The sequence below is a fragment of the Buteo buteo genome, chromosome 2 (genome assembly GCF_964188355.1).
Source record: "Buteo buteo chromosome 2, bButBut1.hap1.1, whole genome shotgun sequence".
NCBI lineage: Eukaryota > Metazoa > Chordata > Aves > Accipitriformes > Accipitridae > Buteo > Buteo buteo.
Window position 1 is genome coordinate 14,641,635 of NC_134172.1, and position 24,429 is coordinate 14,666,063.

At 36.5% G+C, this 24,429-nt stretch overlaps 1 long non-coding RNA gene across 1 annotated transcript; it reads left to right on the forward strand.

Annotated features, from left to right (window-relative positions):
* The first annotated feature begins 11,789 nt into the window (after positions 1 to 11,789).
* Positions 11,790 to 21,964, forward strand: LOC142028607 (uncharacterized). Its single transcript, XR_012649637.1, has 3 exons — positions 11,790 to 12,026; positions 15,118 to 15,202; positions 21,833 to 21,964. It is a non-coding gene; the product is annotated as an uncharacterized LOC142028607 (long non-coding RNA).
* The last annotated feature ends 2,465 nt before the right edge of the window (positions 21,965 to 24,429 follow it).

The following is a 24,429-nucleotide window of genomic DNA, read 5'->3' on the forward strand; positions in this document are numbered from 1 at the left end:
AAATCACATTATTTAAACTGGTATGCATGTATGTGGCTATTCTTATAACTAAATGTGGAAATTTATACAAGAAATTGCTTAAGGCTGACTTTGCGAAAAAAAGCCTCTAGATTTTTTGATAATTCTTCTTTGGAAGCTGCAAATTGGCCTAAGAAGTTTCCAGGAGCAACTTTTCTTGTGAAATTTCTCATTTCTAACTGAGTTGGAGATACTGAAAAAGCCTTGTTACATTTGTGCATTTAATTTCTAGGCACAGACAAAAAGGAGAAGTGTAGTGTGGGAGAAATATTGTTGAGTTATTACTTTGCTAAATGCAGAAGTTAGCATAAGTTTTACAAGCCTCCAGAACTGTTTGATACATGTTGGGGTTAACCCTTAACTGGCTGAATTGTTCCATCCAATCCAACTTGCTTATATAAGTAAAACCTGAGCTTATTCAGATGTTTTGATTTCTGGGGCCACCATCTGAAGACTGAAAGCTTACACAGACTTCACATACAGTGAAACTGGTAAATACGAGGAGTTATTTGGCACAAATACCCTTTTTTTTCACAGTGTACAACATCCATTAGGCAAGGTAATAGGGCATTATTATTACATTGACTATAAGGGAAGTGTGACATAAATCTTGGTAAGGTTGGCCATCATATGCTGCTGACAGCAGTCATAGTCACTTTCCAGATAATAAAGAGTACCATGGGGTCCTTACTGATGTAACGAAAGAGGACTTTCAGTTTGCGTTTTATTAGTACATCAGCTCACAATACCAGCAGAGTTTTTCCCTGACATTATATCGGGGCATTAGTTAAACATTGGCACTCATGGAAGATGGACATTAGTTGAACAACTTTCTGCATGTTTGCTTTGACTCTAATCTGTTTACAGGGCCTGAAAGATTTGTAAATTCAGTTCATCATGGAGTTTGAAGTAACATGACTGACAGCTGACAAAATGATTTTACATTTTTATTTTTTGTTTTGCAACCTGTTGTAAGAACAATATGGTCAGCCAGCAGTTGCCTGAGTCTATGTGCATTAATCTGTCACTTACATCTATCATATTTTCAGTCAAGGAAAATTATTAAGAAAATATGAACATGTCTAACTGTGCATATATTTAGGCTGGAGAACATCATTGATTTCAGCCCTATCTGGAAAATGCTCATAGGGTGTTTAGTTTGCAATGTGTAGCAGCCAAGATGCTAGACACTAAAGCTTTAAAAAGAAATGTGCATTATGTGTGGTTTGGATTTCAGCAAGTGGTTAAGGACCAGGATTTGCTGAGACATTTATCCCAGAAAATGTGTATACCCGAAATATCTCTCTGTGAGATCAGTATGAGAATTTTCTGAGTATAATTAACACTTACACTTTCCTGCAAGTGTGATGCACAAAAACACTTGAGATAGGTAGACAGATACATAGACGGATAAATATGCACATTTGAATCTTCATCAAGTGCTCATCTAAATTATTACTGAGTTATCTCAGGTTTTGTACTCTAGTTTGATATTGGGTTTTGTGCCTATTTCCCTTAGAAGATCAAACTGTGCATATGTATCTGAAATTGGTATCGTGATGATTTGCTGATTGATATGCTACTAGCATATTTCAACTTGATGTGACAAAAAAAGCCACAATCTCAAATGTATTTTACATTTTTTTCATGTAAATAGTGGTTGAGTAGAGACCTATTAATGCAGCCTGACCACTAAGTTTATTGGATAACAAAGACTCTGCAGAGGAAAGACATCGCCAATGTCAGATCGTTACAAGAAATCAAAGCTTTGGTCAGCTTGCACCTTATTTGATGCTGTAGAACATTTGCACAGGTCACAAAGACTAATAAAACTTAGTTCTAGGTAGTTAGTTTTACTGCTCACAAAACCCATTATTATTAATGTTATTACTGTTTGTGCCTTACACTTCTATTTTGCAAAGTTGAAATCAGCAGAACCAAATGCTGGATTTCATACTGTCATAACTATGCTTTCCTATCTGCCTCTCGCGGTGTAAAGACCAAAGGGATTAGTCAAGTAGTGTATTCCAGTACCTCACTGAGCTCAGGTTTTAGACATCATTTTCTTATAATGTCTGTCCAGCTACCGTGGGTCTTCTCTTTATGGGCCTGAGGAACACAGTCATCAGTAAGTAGTTGACTTTACTTATCATATATGTCAATACAGCTGGGGAGCCTTTCTTCTGATTTGGAAACAGTACCCTAACCATGCCCTTAGAGAAAAAGATCTCTGCTGTCCCCTAGTCAGCAAACTAAAGAAGAAATAAGCTGTGGGAAAAAGCATACTTCTTTCTATCCATCATGGTCTCTGATAGCATCAATTATTTTTATTTTTTTTTATATTATTTTGGACTCCAGTGAACTTTCAAGACTCTCATCAGTAACATGCTGCCTGAAGGCAATGTTTAGGTAGTAATATCTTAGAATTATTATTGTTTATAAAGCCCTTAAAACAAAAAGATAGCTATATTAGAGGAGTGACTTAAAATATTATCAGGAAGAGTAAAACAGTACAAATCTCCAGTCTGCTATCATGACCTCTTATGCGTGTGCTGTAGGTAAAAACTGTCAGTTTTGACAACACTTTCATCAACATAAGGTTCATGAGACTCTTACCCTTCAGGTAAGTATCCTCTGCAGGTGGAAGATATCAAGCTAGTCAGTTGGTGCCTGTCAGTAGAAGATTAGCTAGCGGCAGATAGTCTCCAAAGGAAACTGTAAACTTAAAGCCGACTTGAAATAATTGTTTTCTCCTTTTGTTTTCTTTTTCTTTTGTTTTCTTTCTTTTTTTTTTTTCCAGAAGACTGCCCACAACATACTTGTTTTCATACTCTTTCCTGTTGGAAAAGAACCTTGCATCTCTCCATGGAAATCTGTGCAGTGATACAAGTCACATAATAGATGATCTCTTACAACATTAATTTGATGATTTTTATTGTGAGTGAAGTAGTCCATCTACTTCCTGCTGTGGAGGCATGGTGTGATTGCTACAGCATTATCAACTTGGTCCATAGTTGTGAAGGAGCATATTCCTTCCACTTTCCATGTGGTAGAGTAGACACCTCCCAGGCCTAGCCACAAGTGTGTGGGAAAAGTTCCTCCCTAGCATTTAAAGTTTACTTCTCATGTGCACTAAGGCCATTTTTCACCATACAGATATAGGAAAGTGTCACAAGGAGTGTTATTTTAAAGGTCCTTTACGATGCTACAATGATGTAAAGTAGCCATAATGTGAATGTGAATGAGATGTATTCCCCAAAGGTATGGATGAAACATCAAACACTTACAGAGATCTGGCATGGGTCCAGGAGAGGAGCAGATTGTAGAAGGATCACAAAGGTAGTTTTTATGTGTCAGTAGCACATATGTAGGATTCCATGCCAGCAGAAGTCCAAAGACTTGCTGTCACAATTCTATCCATGGAAAAAAAAAAAAAAAAAAAAAAAAAAAAAAAAAAAAAAAAAAAAGCAAGCTAATTGGAATTTTTCTAAAAATAGACTGTAATGTTCATTTATGTGCAGGTGCTGCGTTAACAAAAAGCATTACCTTTTAAATGTGTTTCCACCATCCTGTAGATTTTTATTCTTTTCTCAAAAAGTAATGTCACTCCAAAGCAACATTCCTATGTAATTATATATTCAATTAAAATAAAGCTGCCTTAACAACAGTTGAATTCTCCATAATTCTTTGATGTCATGAAAACCAAACAAGTCCCCAAAGAATAATGACTCAACATCTGTTCTTTGCCCCTCTTCCCCTCCTGGTTCTCCTGGTAGCTGAGGAAATCTTCATTTGGGGCTTCTCAAACAGTTTGGGCCAACTTTATCATTGGTGTAATTTCAGTGGGTGAGTGCAGCTGCACAGGGCATTAATCTGGTCTCATCATTTTAAGGCAAAATTTAAATGTGCCAGAAAGAGTAATGTTAGATCCGATGGCTGTAAGACTTTTATGAATTTGTTTTCCAGTCTTTATCTAGTCAGAATCAAGCTTTTTTTTTTTTAAACCATGATACACTCCAGCAGAAATTTAGACTTTATATAACATTGCATTTAAAGCATTTATCTTTACTCAGTGCTATGTTTATGGGGGTGAAAAACCTTCTCATCCAAGCATACAAACTTTGTGAAATTAAATTTTTAGACCAGGATCAACATTTGAACCTTGAGGTAATGTCTAACTGGAGTCTAATATAAGTAGAGTAAGACAGATTTGATTAAAGAACAGAAGACCTAGACATTATCCAAATTTCAAACAACTTAATATGGAAGTGTTTCTCTATTTTAAGGGTTTGTTAGTTGTTAGTCAGGGGGGAGAAAAAAAAATCTTTGTACACCTCTGTTCCAACATGAAATCAAAAGCAGAATTGTTAAAAATGTCTTTTTACTCCATCTGGACCTGTACAAGAAAGCACTTTCAGTGACATGCAAAAATATGTCTTCAGTCCAGTTTTATAGACTCCACTGTTGGAGACTTTACGATTCTCTGCAGATACTTTCCAGTCTTTTTATCGTTTGGATATTTTTCTGACACCTACTATGTCTGTTTCTTGATTCATTTTAAGCACATTTCTTCCTGTCAAAGCCATCATGGGCTGGAGAAAAGGGTATGATTTTCCCTCCTACAACAGTTTTGAAGATGATTGTCCTTCTCTCTTCTTCATGCTGGAACTATTCTTCCACAAATCTCATATTCAGCTCATGATTTCATCTTCCATCTCCTCTCCTGAAGAAGTAAATCAACCCCTGATTCTTCATTCCATGCTACACTGTGCAGTTAACGATTCCTAAATTGGGCACTTTCCACCGAGCTTTATTCCATTTCATTCTATTTTTCTCCAGTCTGCTATTGCCATTTTGAATTCCAGTCTTGTTTCCCAGTGTATGTTAAAGTCCCTCTCACCTTCATGCCACTTGTGGGCTTAATGCAGGTTTCTGTCTACTCACATCATTGGTAAAGGCCTGAGTAGAAACAGATCTGGACAGATCCCAGCAGAACAGCTAATTGTGTGCTTTTGCTTGACAGTGAATCACTGACATATATTCTCTGAGCTCAAATCCTCACTTACTTCTCTCAGTTGTGTGTATCTGAACACCTATGGTTCAGAATTGCTGACAATTGCCAGAAGGTTTAATGACCTGGATGCTTTTCACCTTCTAAAATCAGCCCTTATGTCTTCACTCTGGTAGTTACTGTATCTTTTAATTTTCCATATTAATTACTACACATAGGCTGTCAGGCATAAAAGTTCATATTTTTTATTCATTGCTTTTGTTGAGTACAATGTTCCATTTCCTTACACAGTTAAACTGCACCGGTACTTTATAGCCTTTAACAAAGAGAAAAGTGTTTGCAAAGACTTTTTCCTTTTGTTTTCCAGGGTTCCTATAGCCCATCAGAGGACTTTGACTATGAACTGTTACCCTGTTTATGCTTGGTTTTTAAGTTATTTATGGAGAAAATTGTGTAATGTGTTCTCTAGGTAAATTAACATACACTGAACATTTATCAGCATGGATTACTCGTTGTGCAATGGAGGACTTTTCCAACATATGGCCAGAGCTCCACAAGGGACAAGAGTAAATGAAAAAGGAGGCAGCAACAATATGATTACGGAAACAATGCCAATTTGTAAATTAAAAGCTTTGAATCTTTTTTTCCTTTTTTTTTTTTTTTCCCTGAAGCATAGTGCCCATGGGCATTTCTAAGTAGATCTGGGCAGGCCTGCAGATAAATCAAAATTCAGACAAGCCAAGGACCTGGATATTCTCCATAAGTAAAAATACAAGCCAAGCTGTTAAAGTTGGCTGCCCATTTACGGGAAAAAAACCCAACAAAACCAACAAACCCAACCAAAAAACCCCAAAACCAATTCTATGTAAAAATACATAAATTCATTGCGACCATGAGGAAATCATACCAAAGGATTGTCTTTATTCACAGATGTGAAGCCAAGGCAAAGCTTGTAAATCAACAGGATCTCAAATTAAACTTCCTTTAAACCAAGTCTAAGTTTAAGTTCTGTGAATTTATATAATTGAAGTACGATAACAGGAACTTTAATGTCAACATAATCAGGTCCCAGGAACAAGTAAATCAGCTCTTTATTGGAATAAACAGTTCTTACATAGCATAGAATTACACCTTTTACAGAAAAGGAAGTTAGAGAGACAGGGAAGGATGAAAGAGGAGCCTGTTAGAGACCTGATAATTAAAAGAGTCTTTTTCAAACACAAACAGAAGATTATGACTTGAGTTAAAGAAATCGCAATGCTTATATATGCACTTATTATCAACAAAGGTCCTTGCATTTAAGTAAAACAATGCTTATGAAGAAAAATAAGATGAGCTATAAGCAGAAATGTTTTCAAAGCACAATATTGTTCATGGATTTCCATAAAATAATAGTGACTGTTTAGAAGTGTCCCTTTTAAATTATCATGGACTAAATCAGAGACTAGAACTAAAATGTAGCCACTCTGAAAAATAATGGCAGTGGAGGCTGCTGTTCTTTATGCGTGTTGTTCACATTTACTCTGCAAACACATAGTTCAGTTTAATTAGCATGTGATTGAAAAGTGTTGACGTCTTGTGTTCTGTGTTGCTAAATGGATTTCCTCATGCTGGGGAATATGTAAATTCCTTGAAGAATTGTTTATGCTAGCAGAGCAGCTTTTAAGTAATTCTGATGACAAGAATTAAAGTAAGCAGTCAACATAGTTATTTTGAGGATTTAATATAGTTGTGAACGCAAGAGTGTAAATAACTTTTTCAAGGAGCTGAAGCAGTCTGTGAAAACAGCTGTACAGATTATTTTTTTCTTTTTTTTTTTTTTTTTTTCATTTCATGGAACAGTAGAGTTGAATTGCAGCTTTTGTCCCTTCTCATTTCTGGCAGCCAAAAATAAGATGAATAAATGTAAAAAAAACCCCAACCCTCTCCTTCAAAACACTGAATATCATTTAAAAAAGAAAAGATTTACGTATTTCTGTATGATTCTTCTCTGGGCTATAAAAACGTTAAGTGTCTGTAGCTTCATTTATTTCACAAAGTGTATTTCTAATTCTCTGTGGTTGTATAAGAGAAAAATATGAATTAAAGTGTCAGAATGGCAGAGGCAAAGTACTGTCAAAAGCTTACATAGTTCAGACTAATCTTGAAATATATGGACACTGAAATTTCCACTCCACAGACAGATTTGCAGCTTCAGAATCAGTTTTATTCTGAACCAGAGTGAAAAAAAACAAAGAGCTTTGCAAGAAACATAATTTCCAAGAATAAACAAGTTAGACTGCCATGTTTTTCAGGCTTATAATAATTTGGAAAACTTTTTGAAAGGGAAAGTGATTTCAAGATGAAAAAGCTGAAAAACATTCCTGACATAAAAATGTCAAATATCTTTACTATTTGTTTTCAAATTGGAAATGTTATAAATGAAATCAACAAAGATTGGAAAATTCTCTAGTTCTGTCCTAATGTACGGACATTAATAATCATGAGCTGTGTGGGAGCATGTGAGAGCAACTAGCATCAGCAACAGCCATCAATCTAAAACCACAGAGTTTTGGGAGGTTACTGGCAACCCTTCCTCACTTTTAAGGGTGACTTCTTTCCTTGTCCCCAACACTGACTCACCAAAGTCCCATAAATATATTATTACTGGAGAGGCTTGGACCTTTATAGGCAGAAAATTATGCTGTAATAAGGATTAATCTAAACCAAAGTATTCAGCTAATGTGAATCCTTTAAATTTTCTAGTCATAAGGTCTAAGATAGCTTCCTGACCTCCCATAGGAAAATGCAGAAAGTAATGTGCTTCTAGAAAGTCATTCATCCATTGTAGCCAGATGTTTATCGTAGAAAAGATTTTTTTTTTCCATTAGGTCTGTCAGTAGAGGGCTTTGGACCAATAGATGCTGAACTTTTATGTGGGTAGTTAGATTAAATTAGTCTCCCTTTAAATGTCAGAATAAACCATATAGAACAGAAAATCCCTTTTCAGTGCATACCCAGATAATACTCCTTTGAATCCATTGTGTTCATTACATCACATCACACTAACTGAAGATCGTGTTGAACAAAAATTATTTTTGCTCAAATACAAAGTTAATCTACCTCAACAAAATGCATGTTTATACTAGGTAAGCACTATGTTTGCCAGGCCCTGTTCTCTTCTTTGGAAACTCTGTGAATATCCTTCTGCTTATGAGATTGAATCCCTGCCACTGAGGTATGGTGCAGGACAGTGGAGCTGTATCCCCAGCCTTCCAACCCATTCCCATCATCAGACACTGGTGGATGTTCTTCAGTAATTCTTCTCATCAGTCACATGGATTTAAATAAAACTTCAGTATGATCATAACTAGTACTATTCTTTCTGAACAAAGGACAGTTCAAAGAGGGAGTGGAAAAAAATTAACACCATGATGTCTTATTATGAGAACATAAATGAGATTGTGATAAAGCAGAGGGAAGAAGATAAGGGAAGGTAAGGGAAACAGAAAAGACTGCATAATGGATCAGCTTTCTCAACTGGTTCTAGAAAATGTGAACCCAGAAAACCAAGGAGATCCAGCCCGTCAAAATCAATAAAAAGTCCATTGACTTAAGTGATGCCACATCAGAGGCCCTTTTTATCCTTAAACCTTAGAGAGATACCAGGATGAGACAACTGTCTAACCACATGAAAGAAACCTCTGCTCTACTAAGTTACAGTTTAACTTAAAATGAAGGAATTTCTGCAAATGCTTAAGTTACCCTGTATCTTTTACCAGGTAGATATATAATGAATAGCTTAGCAGGTGATAAGAAGTAGAACAAAGGATTAAAATCTATTCAAGTGCAGACAGCATTTCATTTTGATTTTATCAATATCTTAGAAACAAAGATAGACACAACCAACCAGTCACAATACTAACAATAGGAAACAAAAATAATATTCTTTGTACTTGCAGCTAAATTTTCTTTTGTTCACATGGAAAACTCCACTGTTTATAGATTGCAACATCCTCCTTAGAAGTAATAAAATCTTCTCTGACATTTTATGGACATTAGCTTGGCTTCCAAAGACATTTCTTAAAACTGCAAGCTTCGTATGTCCAGTTTTTGAGGTTAATACATTATATAAAATATACAGAATAATTCTTGATCTTCTCAATGCATATTAAATTCATGAGGTTTGGAAAGTGAAGAAGGAAAGAAATCCTACCATTAATCTTCTAGTGTTGATGATTCAGATATGTCAGGTTTAAAATTTGGTAGAAGAAAATCCAGAGATGCTTTAAAAAGCAGGTTGACTTTTACCAATAGGTTGAAGAAATATAATCTTCTGGCTTCAGCTGTGGCCAGCATAATCAGCTGGTTTTGATTTCCGTCAACTATTTTAAGACATAAACTATGTCTGCTACGTAACATAGTCACACTGGTTCCCGAAAACAAGACAGAAGTCATGGAAATTCAACAAAATTGCAGAGCGTGCTACAGGGATTGGCTTGATCTTGGTTACCTTAGTGGCTCAAGCAGGACTCATATTTATGACTGAACAAATCACAAATTTTTCCACTACAGAAGTGTTCAGACAAACTACTGGGTCCCACTGCATAGATGTAAATAAAATTTAATTTTAGAGTCTTGTCTTTTCATAATATCAGCTTTTGTACCTGTACTACAAGAACAGACGGAGTATGGGAAAAAATTGAAGTGTTAATTGATTTTGTTTGAATCCTGTTACCCTCTGTTTGGTGTGAATTGTTAAGTTGTCAAAACATTAAGTTTTATAAGGAATGGAGCAGACAAACAAAAAGATAATTCTATTGATATCAGAGGTGTATCTTCAGCTAACATTTTACATTCACACTGGTTATCCCATCTCAGACTACTGGAAAATAAGGGGAATAACTAAAGAGCAATAAAAATTAAAGAAAAAGCCTGTTCTCAGAAAATGAAAACTAGCTTTGCTTTCCTTAGTAAAGAGATTAAAATGCGGAATTTCTGTTACAGGAAATTTATTGAGTTCAAGAATTTAAGTACATTGAAATAGACTGAGAAAACAAACATGTACAGGAGTATCAAGAATATCTTGGGTTGTGATAATTATCCCCCAAAATGTTAAAAGGAGCATTTATCTTTGTGTTTCACAAGTATAACTATTAAAAATTAAGATCTAATGTGGGGGAACAGATTACTCACTGCTTCTGTGAAGTCATGTCACCTTCCTCAGAAGCATCAGGTATAGACAGTTGATTCAGATCAGGTTTTGGAATGATGGAGTAAGATTCAATATAGTAATTCCTGTATTTACTTGTATATAGGAAAATATCAACAGAATAACATAGGACACACAGAAACCTCCCAAAAGCTCTGACTACATCCAATGGATCAGGTATTTGATCATGTGTTATTCAGATTATGGTCTGAAGTAAAAAATAATGTCTCCACAGGATCACATGGAGTTTTCTCTTGCCAAGCATTCATACATTGAAGGCAGGAAGAATAAAAGAAAGTGATAATTAATGAGGTCGAGATGAATTCCTCTTCCACTGTCATGTTGGGTCTAGTTTCAATGCAATGCATCTTTCTTGTATCAAAATACTAGATAGCAGATTTTAGGTAATAACTTAGCTCAAGTTTATTTCTGGTGTAAAAAATAAGGTTTCCGTTCAGGAAGTTTGAAAATGAAGTTGTCCCCTGAACTTCTGTCTGAAGTTATTTCACCTCAATAATAACACTTTTGCCCCTTAAGAAAATATGAATGTTCTTTTATACAGTAAGCAAATCAGGAAGTATTGAAGGTAGAAATGAATAATGATGCATGAGAAAAACCACACTTTGCCTTTGAAAGACAAGAACATATTACATCAATACAGAGTAGTATGTCAATATTTAGAAATAATTAGGCAGTTACACTGCTAGCTGATAATATTACAATGAAGATAGGTAAACGTGGATTAAAACCTCACTGTTACAACCACCTCAAAAATAGCTACACAATATAAAGCAGAACACTTTGCAAGATAGCAAGTCGGATGACATCTACCTTGCCAAAATTGACCCAACAAACACAACCAATTGAACCTCATGCATATAAACTCTTAAGTCATAAATTATCACAATGTCAGGAATCTTTTTTCTTTGTTTGGAATATTTCTTATTGTTTGCAGGCATCTGAACATAGGAAGATTTGGGGATTTTGTATTATTTCTTGAATGCCTTCTTCCCATTGTGGGATCTTTCAATATTATTCCTTTTAACTTTAATGAAGAAAGAATGTGAAATCTGCTGGCAATTTGCTTGCTACCATGACTGAGACTGTATATTGTAATTAACTTGTGTCTTGTTTATTTTATTTTTTTTCTCTGTGGATGCAAAATGAGTAACCTGTGGATTCCAATTGTATGGGAAATTTCAGCTTCAGGGGGACTGGTTGGTTAGTAGAAAATTGTGGAAAAAAAGGCAGCATTATGAATTAGCTAATCTTTGATTTTCAATGTATGTGGTTTTTAATCCTAGTTCTGCATGTAGAAAAAATGCATTAATTTGATTATAAGGACTGTTGATTTTCTCATTGTTTCTTTGTATCTTTTATTCTTGAATCTCCTTCTTTGCAACCCATCTGTGCATTGCTTGCACTCCATAATGATATCCAGAGCATGAATCAGGTGATGAAGAGTGATTCACATGGATGAAATAATCCTGGAATCTGCTGGAATCATTTAGGGCATTTCATAATTAAATACATAATAAATATACAAAATGTTTCCATTACAGTGACATTCTGAAAGAGAAGAAGGTGGAGAACCCAGAGAAGCAGCTCATCATACAACAAAGCAGATGCCAGAAATCTGTGTTGGATAACCTGCTGTTTATTAGCTTCTATTTTGCTACCTCTCTCCCAAAAGAAACACAGCTATTTTATGCCTCACTTACTTTCTCTAGTAACAGATCTACATTGGACTTAGGAAAGCAAACTATGTCAGCCATACAACACAAATACCATGAAGCAGACGTACAGGTAAGGGACAAATACAATGATTTTATATTCCCATTTTTTATGAAAATACAACAAATGATTTTATTTGCCAAAGGAAGGAGGATAAACTATGCAATATGCAGGCTTCCGTAAGAGTATCGTGATCACCTAACATTGTGATAAGATAAAATAGTTAAAATAGTTATGTTTTTCATTTGTAATGGCATCATAAAATTACCTGGTTTGGAATTTTCCTCTTTAATATGGCATTTTATAAATTGACATAACACTTTGTTTAGCATCTGTAACCTATTGCTGGATGAGAAGGACAATCATTACAATTTTAATGACATGGGGGTTTGGCTTTTATGTTAATTCTGACAACCTGGTATTATAAAAATATAGTATGTTTCATCACAGTTCTGATTACTTAAGTTGACACTGGCAAAAACTACCTATTTAAGAAAATGTTGAGTCTTCTTAAAGCTGTCTTTTACATGGTGATACTAGCTTTTAAAAGAAGCTGTACTGGCTGCAGACAGACAAGTGAGTTAAATTCATCTGTATTGATAAAGAGCCACTGATTTGAGTGGATTGACCACAAAGATGAAGTTGGCCCAGAGTGCCGGAGAACAATCACCGGCTCTCTTCTTGCCAAGAGAATTTCAGTCCAAAAGAAAGAAAACATTTCCCTTTTATGGTCTAGTCTGGAAATCCCCATAGAGTTAGAGAAGTACTCAAGTATCTCTCCTTGTCAATATTCCCTTTCTCCTGCCCTATGAGAAACCTGAAATACATTAAGCAGAACAACTGTCAAATTACCAGTAGCCAAATGAAGATTGTTTCCTGTCCTTAGTGCTATAAAGGGTCTTTACTTCAGTTTTTCTTTCAGATCCGGAATGGTGAAAGGAAGGATGAAAGTGTGCAAAATGAATCCCTGTGTAATCCATTTTGTAATCTGTTTTTATATCTGCCAGTTGACTGACAACATGTTTTCTCAGGCCAGGAAGATGAGTCAACCAATGTACTTCAGTTGGCTTCTTTCTCACTCTCACCCTCACCTTGGAATGTATACAAGAGAGACTGATTCCTATCCCAATCATTACAAAAGAATCACAGCACTCTTACCTAAATAGTCCTTACATTGTTAAGCACTGTGAGAAAATTGTAAGGAACAGGACATTGTTAAGGACTACAAGCATGTCTAAATGCTCATGTAGTGTATATCTTCATAATCTCTCTTGAACATTCAGACTATGCCTGACCAAATTTGATTACTGGCTATCCATAACTTGATTATAACAAATCTTCTTTTCAAGGTTTATACGGTATTTTTTTTGAAAACAAAATATGAAACCCTATTACTCATTTTGTGCAACTAATTGTCATATAATTATTTGTGCTTCCCATGTGTGCTTCATCAGCTCTAATTTCATAAAGGTAGCTTTAAAGGTAGTGAAACAGGAGGCAAAAGCAGGTTTTGGTCAGCCTGAGAAAAACAACACACCTGCTGGATTACTATGCAAAGCGACAAGTGGAAAAACAGGTTTGCTAACAAAGAGTAATTGAGAAAAGCTTCTGCATGTTTCTGAATGAAATGGAGAACCAAAAATTATTTAATCCTGTAGAAAGTCAGATTTCCTGTCTTTGATATTGTCCCCTTTAAGGGAAGATATTAACAAAAACAAAGGAAACAAAATCCTGTAGTTCTTTTGAAGGTGAAAGAGGAGGTTATATTGTTTAGTGAAATGCCAGCCAGGTATTTTTCCCCACCTCTGAGCTTTGGTTCTCATCCAAAACAACAAACCGAGAAAAAAAAAACACGTGGAGGTGCCTTATCACTTTTGTTTCCCATTTCATGAAGAACTCTAAATTACATTGGTGAGAGAGAAGGATGATAATCGGGCTGAATCATCTATGGTAAAATATAACTTTTATATCAAAATCTGCAAACTTTGTTGCTGTTGTTCAAATGTTGCACCTGAACTGCTCCTGAAGCTTTACAAAATAATCATGCGATTGCTTTTCAGACTGCACAAAGTTACCATAATCGTAAAGTTTGATCCTGCTTCTGTTGAATGAATGGGAAACATTACCTGAATTTCAGTGGGAACAGAGCCACACCTTTATTTACATGAATTGTAAGGCACTTTCTTCAAACTGTAATAATTACATTAGTGATATCCAGGGAAATCTTCAGCATTTGGCTTGATAGTGAGGATGTAAAAGAAGCAAGCTAGGTCTCAAAGGAAGTGCATGTATTTTTAATACTGTGAAACACAGATTTTGGGATTTCAAAAGCTCAGAAAAAAGAAATGTTTTTTTTTCAAATAAGAGAGATGGTGGTACATGCAAATTTTAGTGTCCTGCTCAGAGTGCCAGAGGACACTTCAAGAATTATACCCTTCCAGAACCTGTCTTTCACCTGGACAAAATGGACTCTCAGGGCTTCCTGCCAATGGATGCCAAGTTGCTAATTTCCTATAGAAAAGTTAGGTCCAAACTGAAAACCAGGAGTTGCTCAAATATGAAAATATGGATCAGTCTTTAATTGTACACCAGCAAAAGACCATACCAGTGGCCACTTTCTGGACCTCCTGCTTGATAAACTAATTCAGCTGTGATAGGAGAAGGAGTGCAAAGTGTTTAGAGTAGTCAGTACAGTGCTGTGGTCAACCTAAAAACATGTCAGGAATTCTGAGGGAAATTAATCAGCAAAATGAAAAATCATCAATAATTGTAACATCAATTTTTGAAAGAATAAGAGTAACTAGTGCTCTTATAGCTCATTTTAAAGCGCAAGAAAAATTCACCTGAGGGGGGAACATGGAGGGAGTTAAAAGCAAACAGACATTTCCTAAGCAATTAATTATAATTTAACTACAATACAGTAGAGAAAAAATATGCATTATATTTTATTTGAATGTATAGCATATATACTTAATAGTCACTTTCAGTTACAAAAATAAATCAGTATGAAATATTACCTGAGTGTCCAATGCCTCATGAAGAGAAAATGAAAAAAGATTGTCTAAGATTTACATGAAAATATCTATAATAAAAAGGAATAAAAATTAATACCATTATTTAGGGCTTCTTTTAAAATAGCTTCTGAATGTTCTTATCTTTTCAGATTACAGTAGCTGCAAAAAGGACTTGGAGAAGACTTCCCTGAAGTGTTTTACAGCAGATAGACCTGCTTCTGATGCACGAAGCAGGTATTTAATGATACACAGCATTGCCTACAGATGTGTCTGTGCTGCAGTCAGGTGTCACTCATATCTCAGTAGCTTAGATATTGAGAGGAACACAAGTGTAGGAATTGGACTTCAGCATAAACTACAAGAAGTTTGTTTGAGATCCCAGGTATATATTTGGCAGCTAAAACCCACGCTGTTTAAATCTCTTGATTATAGTATATCCATGCCTTGGTGTAAAAATACATTGCATTTACAAACTGGAATCTACAGAAAAATGACTGCTAATCTCCTATCTTTTCTATACTGAAAAGGCTAGCTAGTATGAGAGCACACTGGGAAGTTTCTCTCACCTAATTTTAAGTGTCTAAACTGATCCCCTTAGACTCCCCATACAGCCTAGGCACCTCCAGAGGCGTGTCGCTTTACTCCTTTCACTCATCTGCATTGCAATGAACTGAATCATACTCTGCAGATATTTTTTTTTCCCCCCACCAACCAAGAAGGAAATCCTGGGAGTCTTGTTTCAGCCTTGGCTCTCTAAGCTAAGGCAAAGTGACACCACACAGTACAACAGCATAAAGCTTTGATAATGTGAGTGTTCAGAAACAGTTGAACAACTGGAAATTGGTGAGAGGGCATTTGGTTTTGGACTTAGTAAGGGTCAGGAATCTGTATAAAAGAGTTCAAATTATATTGTCACAAAAAATGCATCTGGTTAGTTACACATTTCATTTATTATGATGTGCATATAACTGGAACCCAATTCCTTTTCCTACAGCAATTGCTTCCTCTGCTGAGGGTTAATTAACCTGTAATCATAGTACAAATTATTCAAGTGAGAGGGTGACATGTTTTACTTCATCAACTTCCTGACAAAGTCCCTGGGATGTAATCATTAACACAATGCCAGTGCAGCCTAGAGGATTGCATCACTGATAGATTTGACTCCTAACTGAAACCTCAGAAAGGTTTTTTTGTGAATAAATTGTGACCTAATCAGATCAGATCTGTAGATGTTTAAAAAATAAAAAATAATAAAAAAACCACTCAATGCATCTTACCAGGTAGGATGATAACAAGCAGGTGGTTGTACGTACTGGCTTTCACTTCCCAAAGCTGATGAGTTTCAAGTTCAAAATCTGTATATGAAGAGCAGGAGGTGGTCTAGGAAGCATATGCAAAGAGATACAGATCAGCCTGAGGACATGAAGAAAGTCTGCATACCCCAAAATTGGTTAATTTTTCTCAGCTATAGAAAATTATATAATAAAAAGATATTTCCTTCACCTCCAAATCTTGCCTTCCCTCTAAAAGTTTGTATACATATTATAAGCTATTAGCTCTTGTAGTCATTGAGGGGAGTTATTCATCTCACCTAACATTAACCAGCAAAGAGTTAAGATATTTGCTCTAAACTGGTGTTTGTCCTAAACCAACCCTGACAAAGTGGGGAAAAAAATAAATAATATGATGACTTGTTATTTTTGGAGAGCAAATTCCTGACTTCCTCAGGTAAAGCACTATATCTTCTCACTGATTTACACAGAGATCAGTCTATTATGCTGCTTGCATGAGAACATAGAGCAATCAGAAAAAAAGTTTGGAAAAATCTTTTTCTATTTTTTACTTTATAATCTTAGTCACATATGCCCAGAAATACTTATGAAACAATTCAGTCTTTAGTTTTATATAGTAATACGCATCTTGTAGTCTACAATAAGTACAAGATATATCAAAATGTACAATTATAGCTACAATAAGAACCAATATTAAGTAGCAAAGAGATGTGCACTGTAACAGTGTCAAGAAGGAAAGAAAGAAAAGATTCCCATCTTATTTCATTACAAAACCCCTCCAGCTGGTTTTCTTGGCGAGAAGCAGAAGAAGAAAAGCTACATGGAGGATGCAGCTTAAACTGACAATCTTGAAAATATAAATCTGCTTGCAAAAAAATGCATAAACTCTATAGAAAAGCTGGATTCTGCCGAGTGATTGATTATTTTAATGACTTCCTGCTTTAATGCACATCCTCTCTTTTCCTTCGTGCAAGCTGCTTCAATCCCTGTTAAGGATTTAGCCTTACAATGAAGCTTTTATAACTTTCTGGATCTTTGTCATGTTGGCATGTGGGTCATTCTCTTTATGTAAGGACAAGAAGAAGGCAGAGAACAGTTGTCCTGTGGGATAAGGAAAAATTCAAACCTGAACTGGCCAAGTATTGCTCTGAAATACAGAGTGAGTTGCTTTTTCCCTTAGGAGGTAAATGCTGGCAGGTAGCAAGTGTGGAGGAAACCTGAACGTGTTTCAATGCTATCTGTTCCAGCAGATGTCACAAAGAGGCAATGGTGTTTATAGGATGGCCAAATCGGAGACAAGCAGGTATTTTTAAATCACAAAAGTATGGAAAAGCTTTTCCTAGCTACCAAAGTAACGTTTCACCACTGAAACGTTTTTTAGTTCCCAAATAGGACTTTGGATCCATGTCTGGAAATAAACTCCTGTTTTCCACCACATTTCAAAGGTTATAGTAATATATACTCTTTATAGGAAGCTGTATGGAGATCAGGAGACAAGCTGGGTGCCATTGCTAAGGAAATAGTGAAGGTTTAAAAGAAATAGAGGTGTATTCATGTCCATAAAATGTATATTTCTAAAGAAGGAAACTACGAGAATTTTTGCATTCTGCAAAGATTTAAATCTCTTAAAGACAGTTACTATCATTATTACTGGCATTATTATTATTGACAGTCTTCTGATTATTAAGCTGAAAAAAAACCTCAAGCATTTGGAGTATAGAAGAATAAAGAAAATTATGGATTTCCAGGTGAATATCATGCTTCTGTAAGCTCTCTGGGACAAGGAATACCTCTCTGCTGTGTGGCTGTGCAGCACCAAGCACGTTGAAGTCTCAGTCCATAGCAGTTACTCTGGCGTTGCTGTGATACCTGTTAACACAGTCAATTGCAAACAAAAGATGGATCAGTATGTCAGGTCACAGATTAGTTCCCATATGGTTTTAATAAGAACAAAGCATAGGCTACATTTACATTTGCTGTTGTTCAATCTACTCTCTTTAGCAAACATGCAATTTGCATGAATTGTTCTTGTGTTTTAGTTAGTGGGCAGAATTTGAGGTCAGAGATGGGGGCAAGGTACTTAAGAAGAAAGGAAACAGAGGAAAAAGCTTCCACTACAAAACTAACACTTTCCCCTCCAAACCAGGGGTGCAGCCTGCAACCCCAGCAGTACAGCCAGATGTTTAGAGGTCTGCAACAGAAACACCCAGCTAATGGTGCAAAAACAGCATGAACAGATGGTGCTGTAGCACTCTCATATTCCCTATTTCTCCACCCACCAGCACCTGCTTTCTAATCCCCTTTCATTATTCAGCTTCCTAGTAACAAATTATTACATTCTCACCTTTCATTTGTTTTGATATCACATCAAGGCCATCTATGCTCACAGTGTGGGTTTATACTACCAAACTGTGTGTCATTTTAGGACTCCTGATTTCTACTGTTGTAAGCGAGAGAAGAGGCAAGCCCTCAGGTTCATTAAAAATATGTAACCCAATGTGCAAGAATTCTCTGCCCTTTAGAAAACCATACAAGAAGACACATATCACTAATTAGGAGAATGGAAAGAACAAAATGTTATAGGTGTGCAATGCAAGGGTAATAAACTTACTGTCTCATTTGTGCTGTCTGTAGCCTCACAGACTCATCAGCACTTTAACTAGAAATGCCAAAACCCCTGAAGATGCCTTGAAGAACACAAATTCTGCTCCTTAGAGGGTTTTTTTAACATGGATATGGTCCTGACAAGCATCTGTGTCTCATCAAGAATTTGTGTTCATAAGGAGGTCCTTAGTAAGCCCCTAATTGTGGGTTATGACTGTCCAAATTTTGAAGATTGCAAATGTCAGCAGTTTGTAAAAGCATCACAGGCTCTTAATTTTAGAAAGGTCAGTAGGACCCTATTACAGTCAAATGTTCTCTGCAGGCTTCATAATTCAAACTTCTATTATTCCTTGCTCTCTATTCCTCTTCCTTATTCCTTTTCCAAATACCCTGTATGAATAAAAGGATCATCGTTTCAGTGCAATGGAGCTACCCCTTGGATGGAAGAAATCAGTTCTTGGCCAGTAGCTCTGCAGTACACAACCACTTCCAGCAGCCAAAATCTGCCCTTGGACGCGAGTCAGTGGAAACATGCACATTCAGTGGTAGACTTTGGCCCCAGAAGGAGAAGCAAAGAGTAACTGGAGCAGCTGAAACTGCCAAAGGGATTTAGGTTGGCAGAATGTATTTAACCTAATTTGGCATGTGGTCAGGACACAAGAAGCTAATAGCTCATTGCTTTAAAAAGCTGGTTCTTTGTTTAATACAAACATTCATAGTATTGGCTTCATATCTTATCTGTCAGCTCCAAAATAAAAAGAAATCCCAGTTTCCATAATGCTATTATTATGTGTGAACATTTGCTGTTTTGACTTGTTGCAAACCATGACATCAATGAAACCACCAGCATGCAGGTTCTCCTTGAAGGTTCCCCACTTACTGGCCTGGCCTTCAGACCTGACCTTCCATGAGGAAGCGTTGGTCCAATATGAGTTAAAAGGAAGAGCAAACTCGCGGGAGCAGAGAGGTGCCTCTGATTCTGCCAAGGCCCTGGGGAAGCGCATCCTTACAGAAGAGACTGCCCACCACACCAAACCTAACCACCAGACTGCAGTGTCAGAAAAGGACTGGAAATGGACCTATTACCGAAATTGCAGTGTCTGTATCAACAGCTTTGAGAATACAACATACACTACCAAAATCCTGTTAAGTGAAATAAAACAGGCTTTTTGCTTAATAATGTCATTTTTATATGATAATCAGGCAATATATTAATTCTTAAATCTGTTATTTTACTTCTCCTCTCTTCAAAGCAGCCATTATAATCCTCACTTACTTTAAGTCTTTTCCATGCCAATGCGTTTACTAGTGTCTCTGCTTACATCTGTGCATAGTCCCACTGATGTCAAAGAGAAAGGTTATAAATAGTAAATATGGAAAGGGTTGAGTAGGGTCTTCTGAGAATGTGTAATATTTGGCTTCTGAAATATTTGTAACTGGTCATAACTTATAATAAGGAGGCTAGACTTTCTGAATTGAGCAAACTTTTCCTGGTGCATGAATATATATGTTTCTTCATTTTCCTTTGAAGCGGGTTTTTAATTTGGTGAATAACAATGACAGTATTGCAGTCATCTTAGACTGTATGTTTTCAATTTGAAGGACTATAGAGTCACTTCTAAAATAAATATTAAAAGTAATTATGGAAAGCACACTTTTTGCCTGTAAACTTAGTCTTTCTGCAGGAGTCTGTATCCTTAGTGGAAGACGGTCTCTAACAATCTTCAAATTTAAAACTGATGAGCTTAGATTAAGCTGCTAAGGCGGACTCTAAGAGGCAACTCGTCTGTTTGAATGCCATGAAGGTGGCCCATAGCAGAGGCCTGACCCTTTCCAGGGTGCTGTGAGCAAGCTTTTCCACTTTTCTCTGTACCTAATACCAGTACCTCTGCTTAGTGCATCGCCTTTGTGGATCCCATTTATGAGTGTTTAATTCTCCCCACATATTCAATATAGAATTTAGATAACTAACTCAGACTTTGATTTACACAAAATGTCAGGGTGCCTATAACCTACATATAGACTATAGGTTTCCCTGGTAACAGAAAGCAAAATTTAGCCTCTCCATTTTTAGTTTGAAAGATTCAGTTCATAATTTTATTTTTAAGTTGGTTTATATGAGGAAACATTTGGCCAATTTACCTTTAGTTTTGCTGAAAAGTTCCCCAGATGAAACCTGAAAATTTTGATGGCAAAGAAACTTTACTGCTCAATCTAAAAGAGAGATCAATGTAAAAGTTTTAAGAACCATAACAGTGTGAAATTAATAATTGATACAGAAATAATAAAACAACTGATACATAAATACACAGTTGGATAAATCTAAAGATGTACACTCTTAACTTCATAGATGAATTCCTAGATCTACAACCTCAGCTGTTATAAGAAGTTGAAATCCACCTCTGCTTTTTAAGATACAGTATTTCAAGACCAAATCCATGTTAGAAGCCAATTCTAAATCTCACATTTTTCCTTACCAAGCACATATCCTAACCTCATTGTTTCTTGCCAAGGCTTGGCCTTGATATGTGCTATTTAAAAAGCAAACAAAGAACATGAACTTGTTCAAACTCTGGGAATATTTCAGCCTACAGCTCAGAAAAAAACCTTTATCTGAAACCAATGAACTTCTCAGCACCATTGAGAATTGACCAGAGGGGCCAATTTTCTGTTGCACAGTCTCACTGATTCTGTGTCAATAATTTATAAATTTAGAGAGCAGGCAGGTTTTGCTACTGGTTTAAAATTAAAGTGCCATTTCTCAGAAAGTCTGTGCCACTCGACTGAATTCAGTGGACCAGCACAGTTCTAAACCCACTGAGGATGTAACGCAAACAGGTACGTCATATTTTCAAATGTATTCCTTCCTTCAAACCCCCAAATTTAGCTCACCATTGAAAAAACATTAATTAGATATCTGTATTCTTTATATAGTGAAATAGCTACTTTGTTTTTCTTTTCTTACCAGGTAGTATGGGAAGGTGGCAGCTAGCTGTCATTGGAAAGAGCACAGATCAGTTTTACAGCAAAGGCAGGCACCTAAAGAATGTTTGCTGCCTCACGACAGCAGAAACCAACATCTTGAGGCATTTGTGGTCCCCTTCTGGCTGCACCCTGTGGTTTTTCTGACTACCTAAGAAATAAATTTCTTTCAGATGCCATAGATTGCTTTTATGTTGGCTGAATATTATTTAATTGGGAATGTTTTATTACCACAGAATATATTGAACAAATAGACGTGGTAAGTGACATTGTCCGTATAGGCAGAAGACAAGTATCACAGGTATCAGAGCCTTCATGGGCCCACTGAGGCCACTTATTTCTACCCCCTGCTAAACAAAGTGTTAATCCACTTCACCAAAAATGGGGCAGGTTACAGTGCATTCTGGGATGCAAAGGCTGCTATTACTTAGCTGGGTTGAGTTTACTCACTCATTTGGCATAGGTCAGTAAGGGTAGCTAAACCAAAGATTTTTAGACTCTGCTGCAGAGAAAAATTTGCTTTTTGGCTCCAGAGCTGGCTGGGCATGCACTGCTGCACTTTCCAGCTGCTGCTGAAATCTCCAAATTCATTTTTTTGCCAGAGTACGTGTAAAAGCCCATCAGTCTTTCATCCTGATCACTTGAAAACCACTTAAAGTGCATTCATGCATTCCAAACATTAATTTGCATATAGACAATTACTTTTTTGTCATTGTCGAAGATTGTCTACAGTGGCAAATATGACAGAATTTCACCCTTATGCCCATGGAGGAAAAAAAAAGGAACGAATGCCAGTTCTGATCCCAAAGCTTCATCTAGCAATTAAAGTAAATAAGTTCCCAGACTATTATTTATTAGTATTACAAATCTGTGGTATCTTAAAAATACACTGCAGGCAACAGTTTTCAGGAGGCCCAAGGAAGAGCTTGCCCAGCTTTGGGCATGCTGTTGATGGGGTCCATATAGTATAATTGTTTTCTGATAGAGCTTCCACTTAATATCAGCCAAGAAATCTTGGGTTTCTTTAACTCAGTGACCCAGGAGAAACTGATTTAATTTAAAGGCACAGTAATCCTTTCCTGAAGCTACTGTATCTGGATATCTCTGGAGAACTGTGTCTGGTTATTTTGCTCAAGCCTAGGATGAGACCTGACTAAACTCATTTTCATGAGGTGTAAAAATAATGTATTTAGCTCAGTGCACCACTGAAATCCTGGCATTGCTGACTCCACAAAGATTCTATTCATATTTCACAGTTAGAAGATAAATTTGCTTTAAAAAAAAAGTATTTTTTAAAGAGAGCTTGATGGGTTTAAGGCTATGTCTTTTTCCATCAAAATCAAAAGTTAACTTGGAAATATATAAAAGAATGTAAATTAAATTTAGTGAATACCATTTTATGATCTATCCTGATGCATATAATTGCCATAGGTAGAAAATACATCTGTGGTGAAGAAGTGGAAAATTGGAACATTATGGAGTTTCCACCAGGCTCCCTTGTTAGTGAATCTAAACTAATCTTTAGCGAATTCCTGAGAAAGCATGAAGATGTTTCTTCTCCTAAAAAAAAGTGCTGAGCAAGTGAAAATGGAGCCAGAACAGACACTGCCACTTTGCTTTAAGGATTTAGATATGTTATTTAATTTGATTTCTGCAAAGACAAAACTAAACAGTGATGGCAGCTGATTCTCCCTGGAGTATCTGGTAATCTATATTAAGTAAACTTAATATAGAATGTAAAACAAAAGCACTTGAAGGAAAAGTTGTTCCATACTGGTGGTTAAACTGAATTATCTGGACAGATTCACAACACATAATACTCTAGTTAAACTATGGCTCAGTTTACCCTCCTGTGACAGCAGTATAGTGTATTCATACGTGATACGATTTTAAATTAACCAGCCAAAAACCTGCAGCCAGTCATCTGTGGCAGCACGGAGCTCAGTGAGGTCTAATTGACCTAGGTATTTACCCAGATTTTTGGACAGACTTTTCAGGCTGCTTAATGCCATGCTACCCTTCTTTGATCAAGCTATACCACTGAGTCTCCTAGGTGGGTATTACTAATATATAACATGAGTAAGAGTTTCAGGAGGGCACGCAGTGGATCGAGGCCGCACACCACAGCAGATGGAAAGGAGGACAGAGAAGGGAGATCTCCCACACCCCTCCTGTCATCCCAGCCCCTCTCCAGCAGCGCAGTGGGAGACTGGGGTGACTCGCAAAGGACCTGCCCCCATGCAGGCAGGGCGATCCTCTCTGGTGTGAAGCCACCAGAATCTAGAGAGTGTCACACGTTACAAAAGTATTGTGACCCTAATGGGTTACTATTTCTACCATATACGAAGGATAACCGGAGGCTTTAAACACTGCAGTCAGCAAAACAATCTATACCTAATTAGAGTGCCAAGAGCTTGATGTTTCTAACCCTGTTTCCCCAAGAAAATCTCTCATGTATTCACAGGGCTCTGTAGTGAATGTATGTCTGTACCACAAAATTGTTGGAGAGATAACTGTTTCAGCATATTCGTCCAAAGACACAAGACCTATAATTTTACACCAAATTGGCTCTAATTGCCAGCA